Source organism: Leptonychotes weddellii, chromosome 3, assembly GCF_054177405.1.
Source record: "Leptonychotes weddellii isolate Sample4059 chromosome 3, ASM5417740v2, whole genome shotgun sequence".
Taxonomy (NCBI): domain Eukaryota; kingdom Metazoa; phylum Chordata; class Mammalia; order Carnivora; family Phocidae; genus Leptonychotes; species Leptonychotes weddellii.
The window spans coordinates 122830706-122843986 of record NC_138371.1 but is presented as its reverse complement, the minus strand read 5'-3'; the positions used below and the strand labels follow the sequence as shown (position 1 = coordinate 122843986).

Sequence of the window (13281 nt, the reverse complement as noted above, 5' to 3'; positions counted from 1 at the left end):
TGTAGATTTTTCTAAAAATAAAAACAAACTTTTACAGTAAGTTATATTCTTCGTGGGTACTATTGAAGTAACATCTAAGACTCAACCTAGACAGATGCTGTGTAATACATTTAAACTAATGTTTTTGTAGTTAATGGAAGGGCTATTATTAACCCTAAAGTTTCCAAGGAGCATAATATATTGTTTTTCTGTGAATGTCTCTCTCAAAAATGAGGCATTTCAAGTTACAGTGGTGATTCTTAGATTTCCAAGGTTACTTCCTATCTGAAATAATTTAGAATCCACCACCATTAAAATATCTAAGATAATTTTGGGGTGCCTGGGTGGCTCAGTTGGTTGAGCCCCCTGACTCCTTGATTTTGGCTCAGGTTGTGATATTGGGGTCATAGGATTGGGCCCCATGTCGGGCTCAATACAGAGTCTCAATGCGAAGTCTGCTTCTCTCCCTCCCTCTCCCTCCCTCCCCTTATGCCCCTCTCCCTACTTGTGTGCTCTCTATAAAATAAATAAATCTTAAAAAATATATATATGTATATATATAAGTAATTTCAGTGTAAATTCAAGACCAAAAAATTTCAATTCTGAATTTAGGAAGTTAGAATTTTTAGTTTCACAGACCCATAAACAACTTGGTCTAGGAACCAGTTCTAGTCTAAAAAGGCATTTAATTCTTGGCTCCTGGTTTTATTTCAGTAATATTGTAAGAGCTTTAGGCGAGTCAGATATTCAGAGGTTGAGAATTTATTTTAGAAGAGAATATATCCTGATAAAATGAGAATTGTTTTTCTCTACCTTCCAGGTTCTAAAATTTCATGTTTTTTTTGGGGGGGGGCTATGAACATTTAAGAAAACGTTATTTATTCAGCAAATACTTACTAGCATCCTTTACATGCCCAGCACGTACGTTGAAGATACATCTGTGAAGAAGAAAGACAGCTGTTGCCTTAGGGGAGACTCACAATCTAGGGAAAGGAACTGGTGAATAGATACCTAATTATAATACGGTTGTGATCAGTACTGTGATGGGGAAGAACAGGTCCAGGAACTTTGGGAGCGTTCAGGAGGGACAATGAGATATTTGGGATATGAGGCGCATGGAGCCAGGTTATGGAGGACCCTTGTATGCCATCTCGAGGACTTCAGTAGATCATGAGCTGCTGTTGAAGGTTTATATTTTGGAAGGACCATTTTAGTTTCTGTTTTCCCACAGATAATAGTAATGCTCTATTAGTTAGGATAGGTGAATTGCTTGTAACAACCCCCAACATCCCCGTGGCTTCAGAGAGTAGGAGTTTATCTGCTTCTCTCATACTCCATTGTGGCAGGAATGCTCCAGCCTTCCAGGGATCCAGATTTCTCTATCTTGTAACAGTGTCAGCTTTGACTCCTCAAATCTTCTGTGGAAGGAGAGGAGCTAGAGTGGTAGATCCTGCAGGGTTTTATGGCTGGACCTGACAGATAGGCATACATTATTTCTCTCCTTTTCCACTGACCGGAGCCCAGCCATATGACCCCAGGCCAGTGGTAAGGAAGATGGAGAAATGTAGTTGTCCTGTGTGTAAATAAAAAGAACCATAAGGATTTACTGCACATACAGCATTGTCTTTACCACCAAGGTCAGTTCGAATGAATGAACAAAGGAATGAAAAAAATAGCAAATAAAGATCATCCACGGTTCCGTAACATAGAAATCATCATAACAAAATTTTGAGTGTGTGTGTTTAGAACTTGTTATCTTACTACAATAGTGACATGTTCTTGGTGGATTTGGAAGACAGATAAAAGCACAAAGAGAACAGAAGTTGTTTATTCCCTACCAGGAACTTACTATTGTTTTGGTTATTTGGGTATGTACACTTGACTTCTTAACATTTCTTTACTGTTTTATAGTCTTTTCCCTCCACTTATACATCGTAAACACTTTTCCCATATCATTGAAAATTCTACATTTTAAAGGCTGCATTATATTTATTGTAGATATACCATAATTTTTTAATGAGTTCTCTCTTATTGGACATTTTAGTAATTTTAAGACATTTTTGCCATTAAAAACACTGAGATGTGTTCCTTTTAATAAGCTTTTATATACATATCCATGATTATTTCCATCTGTTCTTGCAGTTTTTCCTTTTTCATTTGCTTTTCAAAAAATTATTCAAGTAATCGATGCAAATAGAAATTAAGTACTATCAGAAGGAACTTAAAAAAAAAAAAAAAGGCAGTCTCCCATCTCCTTCCCTATGCCCAGATCAGATTCTTTTAACTGTTAATTCTGATACTTATTTCTACTTTTATCCTCATACTTATTATGCTATTTTTAATACCTCTTTTTTTTCTTCCCCGTCTATACTTTTTATTTCCTATTCTTGTCTTCTTGTATTAATAAGGACTTCCAGTATGATTTTGAGAAGAAGTGCTGTCAGGCAACATCTTTGCCCTGTACCTGAGAGTGGGAAAGCTTCTAGTTTCTCACCACTAAGTGTGATGTTAGCTGTAGGTTTTTGTAGACAGTCTTTATCAAGTTGAGGAAGTTCCTCTCTACTCCTGGTTCACTGAGAGTTTTTATCATGAATGGGTATTGGAGTTGGTCAAATGCTTTTTCTCCATCTGTTAAGATCACGTGATTTTTCTTTTTTAGTCTGTTGATGGTGGTGGATTACATTAATTGATTTTTGAATGCTGAACCAGCCTTGAGTATCTGGGCTAAATCTCACTTGATCATGATGTATAATTCTTTTTATACTCTTTTGGGTTTGATTTACTAATATTTTGTTCAATCTGTGTTCAAGGGAGAGATTTGGACTGTAGTTTTCTTGTAACATCTTTGTCTGGTTTGGGTATTTGGTAATGCTGGCCTCATAGAATGAGTTGGGAAGTATTGCCTCTGCTTCTGTCCTCTGAAGGAGATTGTAGAGGATTGGTATAATTTCTTCCTTAAATGTTTGATAGAATTCACAGTGAACCTATCTCGGTATGGTGCTTTGTGTTTCAGAAGGTTAATTACTGATTCCATTTCTTTAATAGTTATTGGCCCATTCCGATAATCTCATTCTTCTTGTGTGAGTTTTGGCAGATTGTGTCTTTCAAAGAATTGGTCCATTTCTTCTGCCCAAATTTGTGGGCACAGACCTACTTGTTCATAGTTATCCTTTATTACCCTTTTAATTTCCATGGGATCTATAGTGATAACCTCCTCTTTTATTTCTGATATTAGTAATTTGTGTTCTCTCTTTTTTTTCTTAATTTCCATTCCTAAATGGCATTAAGGCAAGATAGTCCTAGCTCTTTCCTGCTTACATTTGTAAATCTGATGGGATTTCTATATTTTTTTTTAAACTTCTATTTGTATTCATATTTTCATTGTACAAAATCACACGGAAGTGTTGATGGTAAAAAACGAATGCCCTCCTCTTTCTCCCATCCTCCTCTCCAGTCCCATTTTCCAAGGGAGACCATTGTTAATAGTTTAATGTGTAACATAATTTTTAGATGACCTGGTTCTTACCCTAGTGAGTAAGAAGAAGAAAATGCCTTCCTCTGGTCAGATGATGTGGTCTTACGTGTCATGAACTGTGTGAGAAGCACAGGCCGGAAACTCCGTACTCTGCACAGCCTCTAAGTCATCCACCTCCCAACGTCTTCTGGTTGGTCTTCTGTAGTCATGGTGTATGTAACCCACTTAACCACATCCACTTCTGTGCCCCCTACAGTCCATTCTTTATGCCGCAGCCACCACAGGTTTCAAAACACAAATTTGATGTTTTCTTTATCACATCCCCTGCTTAAAGCACTTTCATGGCTTCCCCTGACTCTTAGGATAAAGACCAAATTACTTAATCTGCATGATCTAGTCCCAGCCCACCTCTCCAGCCTCACTTTTTAGCACTCCTTTTTGCTCTTTGCATTCTGCCACAATGGCTACATTCGTTTCTTGAAAAATGCAATTTTCCCTCCCTTGAAATTTATTCCCATCCGTTCCTCACTGTGCCCTTCAGTTGGCTTCTAGTCATCTTGCAGAACTTAGTTCAGATGTGCTTTCCTCAAGAGAAACCTTTCTTGAAGCATTAGGAAAGGTTCTGTTTTTTATATTTTGTCATTCTTGCTCCTTTGATTAATATATTTCCCCCACTAGACTCCTCAACATATATATAGGATGGCTGGCACATAGTTGGAGCTTTTCATTATCTAAAATTAAACACTCCTTCCTGTACCACCCTAGTCTTGCCTATAGTCAGCTTTATTCTGGATAGTACAGCCTTTCCCAACCAGTTGTCTATATGTCTCTTCCATAATCTTTGCTGGCTTTCTCACTCTGGATCTGCGTGAGTTGATTTAAATATAAATCTGATTATGTTTTTTTATAAGTGTTCATGAGTGTTCTGTTGCACTTGGGGACAAAATCTCTTTCCAAGCCCAAAATTCTGCCCTGGCTAAACCTCTGTTGACCACTTAACTGTTTCCTAACCTCTTCTTTCTGCCCTGGCTTTCATGTAAACTGATGGCCCTCCCTGAAACTGTCTTCTCTCTCTGCCTGTCCCCACCCCCATTCCCACAAACAAAACATTGAGTTAACTCCCACTCATTCTTCAGCTCTCAGATTAAACATTCCCTTAGGGAGACTTCCATACTTCTCTATTTCTTTTAACTCCCATGTTACTTTATTACTTGTCTCCTGAAACCTTTCATTAGACTTACTAGCAAAGCTCATGCACCATTGTGTCCTCTATCTGGCACATAATAGGTCTAACATTGAATGAAAGAATAATTTCTTGGTCAGCTGTAGCTAGGAAAACAAAAACAGTTCAACATCAACTTCATTAAAGCCAAAATATTTTTTGGCAGAGGATCTTCAGCATTTGAATGGACCATTCAATTAATAATGAATGAGCTACATTTTGTGGATCAATTCATTCAGCTGATGAGGGTTTTACTTGGAGGCTACTTCATCCTGGCTGGCTCACTGTGCAGACACAGGCTTGTTCTAAATAAAATGTGCTGTGGGGGCCATATTAAGGTTTTTATAGGATGGAAGTGATAACTGATACTATTTATCCTCAATGTTTCAAACCAAGATTGTCTTTTCCGATGCCATGTCCTTCCATGGAATTTGAGGCCAGATTCTTCCATCTTCAAAAGGATACCAACATTCTTTTAGGCCTAGTGATTACCAAAAGGGAGGTAGAACTGAGTTTTTAAATGTAGGCCAAAAAGTAAATAAATAAAAGTAAAAATGTAGGCACACTACTTAGTTGTCACAGGACTGGAGATAGGCTATTTGCATTTGTTGGGTGGGGCCACAGATGCTAAGTGACTTAAAAGTAGGGAGTCCTACCCAACAAAGTATTGCCTAATTTGTCAGTTACACCCCTGCTGGGAAGCTTGGAAGGATACTCAGAAGTTTCTTGAATACCAGGGATAAAGGCATCCATTAAGCCCCTGATTCAGTAAAGCCAGGCATAGTTTTCCATTTGGGCATGAATATGGTTTCTTAGAACATTTTTTTTTATAACAAAACATATAATTAGCCAAATACAAGTTCAGTAGCTAAACCCCATGTATCTAATTTTAATCAGCTCCAGAGAATATTGCAGAGAATTTAGTCAGCCCCTAATTATCTGATACCCAACTCCTGTCACAAACCCAGCTGAGGCATGCAGGAAGGTAGGCATGGGAAATCTGAGAATCCTGTATTCCTTGGGAATGAGTCCAGATTCTATCCCTGCAGGTAGGGCACTCTAGAAAACTGTGAATACCTTCCTTTAACTCCCTGTAGAAATGCCTTCATAGAATCATAACTTAGTATTATCCTCTTGACTTTTATTGAGGACTGATGGAAATAAAAATGAACCAAAAATGGTTCTGCTTTTATAAAAGTCCTAGTGAAAGTATTACGTGATACCTAGTGTTTCTTATCCAAATACTCTTAAAGTTGGTGTTAGGAAAAATTTTTTTCTCTTCTGATACACACTAATATTAGATAATAGAGCCAAGCAGTTTGTTTCCCTTTTGCCTTGGTGGCTGGGAAACTCAGAACAAAACTCTGCTCAATTAGATTAATTGCTTTTAGCCTAGGTTTTCCTGTATATAACCTTTTCAGTAGCTGGCTTATGTTTTGTTGCATATTTTAGATAGAAAATGCACATGTGTTTAATGAGTTTTAACATTTTAAATGTCAGTGTTAACAATGATCAGAACATTTTCATCACCCCAGAAAGTTTGCTTGTGTCCCTTTGCACTCAGTGTCCACTCTGTTGCAACTACTTTCTGGTTTCTGTGACCATAGATCAGTTTTTGGCTGTTCTTGAACTTTACTTGAATCATTTTAGTCTGGCTTTTTCCACTCAACATTTTTGACATTCTGTGCTGTTACTTGAATCAGTAGTTCTTTTTAATTACTGAGTAGTATTTCACTCTTAAATATACTTCCAATTTGTTGATCATTTCTCCTGCAGATGGATATTTCAGTTGTTTCCAATATTTGGCTATTATGAATAAAGTTGTTTTGAACATTCGTGTGCAATTCTTGGTGGACAGCTCATGTTTGAAAATCTTTGTTTAATGATTTTATTGTGAAAGCATCTTAATTGTAAACCTCATCTTTATGAGAGAGGGGGAGTGGGTAAAGTATAATAAATACCATGAAAATATAGCAGGCCCCTATGATTAGATTTGTAGTCATTAACTTAAAACACTAAAAACATACCAATATCAATTTCCCATTGTTTCATTTTTTATTTTTTTAAAGATTTATTTTTTTTTTTAAAGATTTTATTTATTTACTTATTTATTTGAAAGAGAGAGCAAGAGAGCACAAGCAGGGAGAGCGGCAGAGGGAGAAGGAGAAGCAGGCTTCCCGCTGAGCAGGGAGCCCGATGTGGGGCTCGATCCCAGGACCCTGGGATCATGACCTGAGTCGAAAGCAGACGTTTAACCGACTGAGCCACCCAGGTGCCCCAGTTTCCCATTGTTTTAGAATTGAAGGCCAAGCCAGATATGTAACTTAACCCTTCAAACAAACTTCTACAATTTGGATAACTTCTCATTTAGATCCCTTATAAAATATAGGTTGCTATCTTTTGAAATCCCCCTTTTCCTGGTCCAGTAGTCAGATACTGTATTCAAAGCAGAAGTTGATTTCCTTCCCTAAACCTAACCCTCCCATGGCTTTCTCATCTCAACTCTTTTTTTCAGTTGCTCAGCCTGAAAATGTGGTCTCATCCTTGATTCCTCCCTTTTTCATAAACATCACATGGAATCCATCAGCGAATCTGGTGCACTCTGTCTTCAAAATGCAGATTATTAGGGATGCACGTCTCACTCTTCCTATGCTAACATGCTAGTCAAAGCCACTATCATCTCTTGTTCGGATTGGTGCCATAACCACCATCTTTGGCCCCTAGAGCCTATTCTAAACAGCTGGTGTGGGATCCTTTTTCACGCTCAGTCACATCAGCTCACCCTGCTCAAAACCCAGCATTCCCATTCAGAATAAAAACCAAAGTTTCTTGGCGATGGTCTACAAGGCCATAAGTAATCTGGCCTCCCAGAACCTCTCCTCACATCTCTCTGACCACTCTCCCCCTTTCCTGCCCCTCTCCAGTCACACAGCAGTCTCACTTTCCTTTACACTGACCAAGAGCAATCCTGCCTTAGGCATTGTACTTGTTTCTGGGACAGCAGTCTCACTTTCCTTTGCACTGACCAAGAGCAATCCTGCCTTAGGCATTGTACTTGTTTCTGGGTCAGGAATCCCACTCCCCTGTAGCCTATATCCCAAGGCACACCGCGTTACTCTGTCCTTGTCTGGACGCACTGTCGCTTCATTCAGTAGGTCTTCCCTGATCACCTTTGTAATGTCCCACCTCCAGCCCCAAAGCCAACTGTTTCTGTTTGTATTATATTCTTACTTAACCCCACCCAGGCCAGACCTTGAAGACTGCTTCAGGTTTGAGGATGGGCAGAAATGCTGGTGAGAACTTGGCTCAAGTTTCCTGAAACAGCTACTACCCAATGCAAAGAAGAACAAAGTGAGGATACTTTCTCAAAGCCACCCTTGTTTTCTCATGGAGGCTCCTCCGGGATTTGATGGTCTCCACAGCCCCCACATGGAGTGAGATGTTCACCGGGGTAGAGAAGCCTAGAACTGTGGGCTCTGCCTTATGCCTTCACTTCCTTGCAGCTGTTCAACAACCAGAAACAACCTGTACTATCTTATTCTGCTGCACAGTGAGCCTGATCAACAAGGCCTCGTAGCTGGGTGTCCTTGTGGCTTTGACAATCTCCCATTATCTATACCTGCACTCCAGTAGGGTCTAAGAGTTTTGCAGTCTGCCCCCATACGGGCCCTCTTGGCCATAACCTACCACAATGCCTTATTTTCTCCAGGGTGCATATCATCTGACATATTACATACTTATTTTTTGTGCTTGTTTATTGTCTGTCTCTCCAAGTAAAATGTAAGTTCCCTGAGAACACGGACTTTTTTTTTTTTTAAAGATTTTATTTATTTATTTGAGAGAGAGAATGAGAGACAGCATGAGAGGGAGGAGGGTCAGAGGGAGCAGCAGACTCCCTGCCGAGCAGGGAGCCTGATGCGGGACTCGATCCCAGGACTCCAGGATCATGACCTGAGCCGAAGGCAGTCGCTTAACCAACTGAGCCACCCAGGCGCCCCTGAACACGGACTTTTTGTTAATAGAATAGCACCTGACACATAATAAATACTTCGTAAATATTTACTGAATTAATTTTGTTCAATGTATTTAACATGGTTTTATGTAGTCTCCTAAAAAATTGGCATCATTCTATAGATTTAAGTGGCTACTAATGTCAAACCAAACCAAACTTCCCTTTTTGCTTTTCTCTTTACTTTTAGTTTCAGATTCTTTAATTTATGGCCACGGGAATGCAAGTTGCATACACCTCAGGTTTGGTACAAGTTTTGTTGCCATGTTAAAGGGAACTGGGAATTGTGTGTTTAGTAGCTGGAGTAGGAAAAAAAATCTATTCTTGTATTAATATCTGAAGTTCAAATTCCCTCTAATACAGGGATCTCTTGAATGTGATAATGCTGAATCACACTGGAGAATAAAAGATGGCAAAGACTGGATTGAAATTCAGATTGATTCACAAGTAAAGACTTAGAAATAACATTTTGAGAAAGGGCCTGCTTCTTTGAAAGTCTGCATTTTGGGGTCTGGGTGGTGTGAATGGTACAAAGACTTGAAATAGAAATTGTAGATTCTTATCAATTCATTCCAATAAATAATTTTATCAAGTGTTTAGAATATTAGATACCTTAAATATGTAATCCTAATTGTGATCTATTTTTTCAAAAAGTCAACATTGGGGGTGCCTGGGTGGCTCAGTTGTTAAGCGTCTGCCTTCGGCTCAGGTCATGATCCCAGGGTTCTGGGATCGAGCCCCGCATTGGGTTCCCTGCTCGGCGGGGAGCCTGCTTCTCCCTCTCCCACTCCCCCTGCTTGTGTTTCCTCTCTGTCAAATAAATAAATAAAATCTTTAAAAAAAAAAAAAGTCAACATTGTTTCCATAGTAAAATACTTTGTACTAGATGACCGAGAAAATCCAACTCCCTGGTGATCAATAAGTAATATTCATTGAGCAACCATATATGCAGATTACAGGACTAAGCTCTACCCTAAAGGAATTTGCAATTTCTGTCTGCCCAAGGGTAGTGGTTGAAAGGAGAATAATAAATAAGCTTGACTCTCTATAAGTCTCATTGCTTCCAGTTGAATGTTGTCTGACTAAACTTTTATAGATCATCTCTTTTCATAATATGGAAATAACTAAAATTTGTTTTGCAGATTTTAAGGGAATATTTGATACTGACATAATATTGAACTGAGTATCTGTATGTCAGCTCGGTTTGTAGTGGAGGGTGGGGCTTGTGCCTGGGAGGGTTGTGAATCTTCTATCATCCTCCCCAAATATTCAAAACCATGCCATGGTCAGGAAAACGGCTACTATGGCTCTTGCAAGAACAAGGGCATTCCACACCAAATTCTGATCAGAAATGATAACTATGGAAAACATAGTAATCAGCTTTTAAAGAAGACACGTATAGAAAAAAACAATCTGCAAAGTAAAAAATTCATGTGGTTCCTGTGAATGACTAAATTAAACAAGTTTGGTTTAGGATTATGCGATGAAGACTCCATAAAACCCAAAAGGACTAGCTCCAGGAGCTCCCTGGTTGGTAAATGTGTGGAAGAGTAGGGACAGTGGCACCCCTGGAGGGGGCATGGAAGCTCTGCACCCTTTCCCCAGACCTGGCTCTATGCATCTCTTCATCTGGTTGTTGATTCATCTTTGTATTTGGTAACTCTTAGCTTGGCATTTTTCTGGAGATTCTGTGGGAAAACCAGCTTTAACATCAGTAGTTGCTTCTCTCCAAAGGTAGAGAGGAAGATGGCGGAGGAGTAGGGGCCCTAGGTTCATCTGGTCCCTGGAATTCAGTTAGATAGCTATCAAATCATCCTGAACACCTCTGAACTCAACCAGAGTTCTAAGAAAAGAATTGTTGCAATTCTACAAATAGAAAAGCGACCACTTTTTGCAAGAATGACGAGATGGAAACTCACCTCAAAAGAGAACAGGAGGCAGTACTGACTGCCAGGGACCTAATTAGTGTGGATATAAGTAAAAGGTCTGAACTAGAGTTCAGAATAATGATTATAAAGATACTAGCTGGGGTTGAAAAAAGCATAGAAGATACAAAAGGATCCCATTCTGGAGAAATAAAAGAACTATAATCAGGTTGAAATAAAAATGGCTATTAATGAGATGAAGTAAAAAATGGAGGCCCTTACTGGTAGGATAAGTGAAGCAGAAGAGAGAATCAGTGATCTAGAAGGTAAAATTATGGAGAATAGGTATGCCTGGGTGCCTCAGTCAGTTAAGCGTCTGCCTTCAGCTCAGGTCATGATCCCAGGGTCCTGGGATCAAGTCCCGCATCGGTCTCCTTGCTCAATGGGGAGCCTGCTTCTCCCTCTGCCTGCCGCTCTCCCTGCTTGTGCTCTATCACAATTGAATGGAAAAAATCTTTTAAAAAAATTATGGAGAATAAACTGAGGAAAAGGGAGATAAACTATTGGATCATGAGGGGAGGACTCGAGAGATCAGTGATACCATAGGTGAAACAATATTAGAATAATTGGGGTCCCAGAGGAAGAGGAAAAAGGCGGGAGGCAGAAGGTATATTGCAGCAAATTATAGCTGAGAACTTCTCTCATCTGGAGAAGGAAACAGGCATTCAAGTCCAGGAGGCACAGAGGAGCCCCCCCACCCCCAAATCAATAAAAATGGGTCAACACTTCAACATATAATAGTGAAGTTTGAAATTTCAGAGACAAAGAGAAAATCCTGAAAGCAGCTCAGGACAATTCCATAACCTGCGGGGTAGAAACATCAGACTGGCAGCAGACCTATCCACAGAGCCCTGGCAGGCCAGAAAGAACTGACATGATGTATTTAGGGTGCTAAATGAGAAAAGTAAGAAACCAAGAATACTTTATCCAGCTAGGATGTCATTCAAAATTGGAGAGATTAAGAGCATCCAGGACAAACAGAAACTAAAAGAATTTGTGATAACTAAACCAGCCCTGTAACAAATATTAAAAGGAATCCTTTAAGCAAAGAGAGAGCCCCAAAGTAACATAGACCAGAAAGGAACAGAGACAATATACAAAAACAGTCACTTTACAGGTAATACAAAGGCACTAAATTCATATCTTTTAATAGTTACTCTGAATGTAAATGGGCTAAATGCCCCAATCAAATGACAAGGGTAACAGATTGGATAAAAAAGCAAGAGCCATCAATATGCTATCTGCAAGAGACTCATTTTAGACTCAAAGACACCTCCAGATTGAAAGTGAGGGGATGGAAAACAATTTATCATGCTAATGGACATCAAAAGAAAGCTGGGGTAGCAATCCTTATATCAGACAAATTAGATTTTATTTATTTTTTTAAAGATTTTTTTATTTATTTGAGATGGAGGGAGAGAGAGAACATGAGTGGGGGGGAGGGGCAGAGGGAGAGGGAGAAGTGGGACACCCCCACCCCCGATGAGCAGGGAGCCCAACATGGGGCTCAATCTCAGGACCCTGGAATCATGACCTGAGCAGAAGGTAGATGCTTAACTGACTGAGCCACCCAGGCACCCCAGACAAATTAGATTTTAAACCAAAGACTAATAAGAGATGAGTAAGGACACTATATCATACTTAAAGGGTCTATCCAACAAGAAGATCTAACAGTTGTAAATATTTATGCCCCTAACATGGGAGCAGCCAATTATATAAACCAAAATTAAAGAAATACATTGATAATAATACAATAATACTAAGGGACTTTAACACCCCACTCACAACAATGGACAGATCATCTAAGCAGAAGATCAACAAGGAAACAAGGGCTTTGAATGACACACTGGACCAGATGGACTTCACAGATACATTCAGAGCATTGCATCCTAAAGCAACAGAAGACACATTCTTCTCAAGTGCACATGGAACATTTTCTTGAACAGATCACATACTGGGTCATCAGTCAGGTCTCAACTGGTACCAAAAGATTGGGATCATTCCCTCCATATTTTCAGACCACAGTGCTTTGAAACTTGAACGCAGTCACAAGAGGAAATTTGGAAGGAGCTCAAATACATGGAAGCTAAAGAGCATCCTACTACAGAATGAATGGGTCAATCAGGAAATTAAAGAAGAATTTAAAAAATTCATAGAAACAAATGATAATGAAAACAACAGTTTACAACCTTGGGATGCAGCAAAGGCAGTCCTAAGAGGGAAGTATATAGCAATACAAGCCTTTCTCAAGAAACAAGAAAGGTCTCAAACACACAAACATAAAAGGTCTTAAACCTAACCTTACACCTAAAGGAGCTGGAGAAAGAACAGCAAATAAAGCCTAAACCCAGGAGGAGAAGAAAAATAATAAAAGATTAGAGCAGAAATCAATGAGATAGAAACCAAAAGAACAGTAGAACAGATCAACGAAACTAGGAGCTGGTTCTTTGAAAGAATTAATAAGATTGATAAACCCCTAGCCAGACTTATTAAAAAGAAAAGAGAAAGGACCCAAATAAATAAAATCATGAATGAAAGAGGAGAGATCACAACCAACACCAAAGAAATACAATTATAAGGACATATTATGAGCAACTATATGCCAACAAATTAGTCAATCTGGAAGAAATTGATGCATTCCTAGAGACATATAAACTACCAAAACTGAAAC

At 39.1% G+C, this 13281-nt stretch overlaps 1 long non-coding RNA gene across 1 annotated transcript; it reads left to right on the top strand.

Moving 5' to 3' along the window:
* Positions 1–792: 792 nt before the first annotated feature.
* LOC145720636 (uncharacterized) lies at positions 793–11953 on the top strand. The gene is made up of 2 exons (XR_014143755.1): positions 793–7653; positions 7723–11953. It is a non-coding gene; the product is annotated as an uncharacterized LOC145720636 (long non-coding RNA).
* The last annotated feature ends 1328 nt before the right edge of the window (positions 11954–13281 follow it).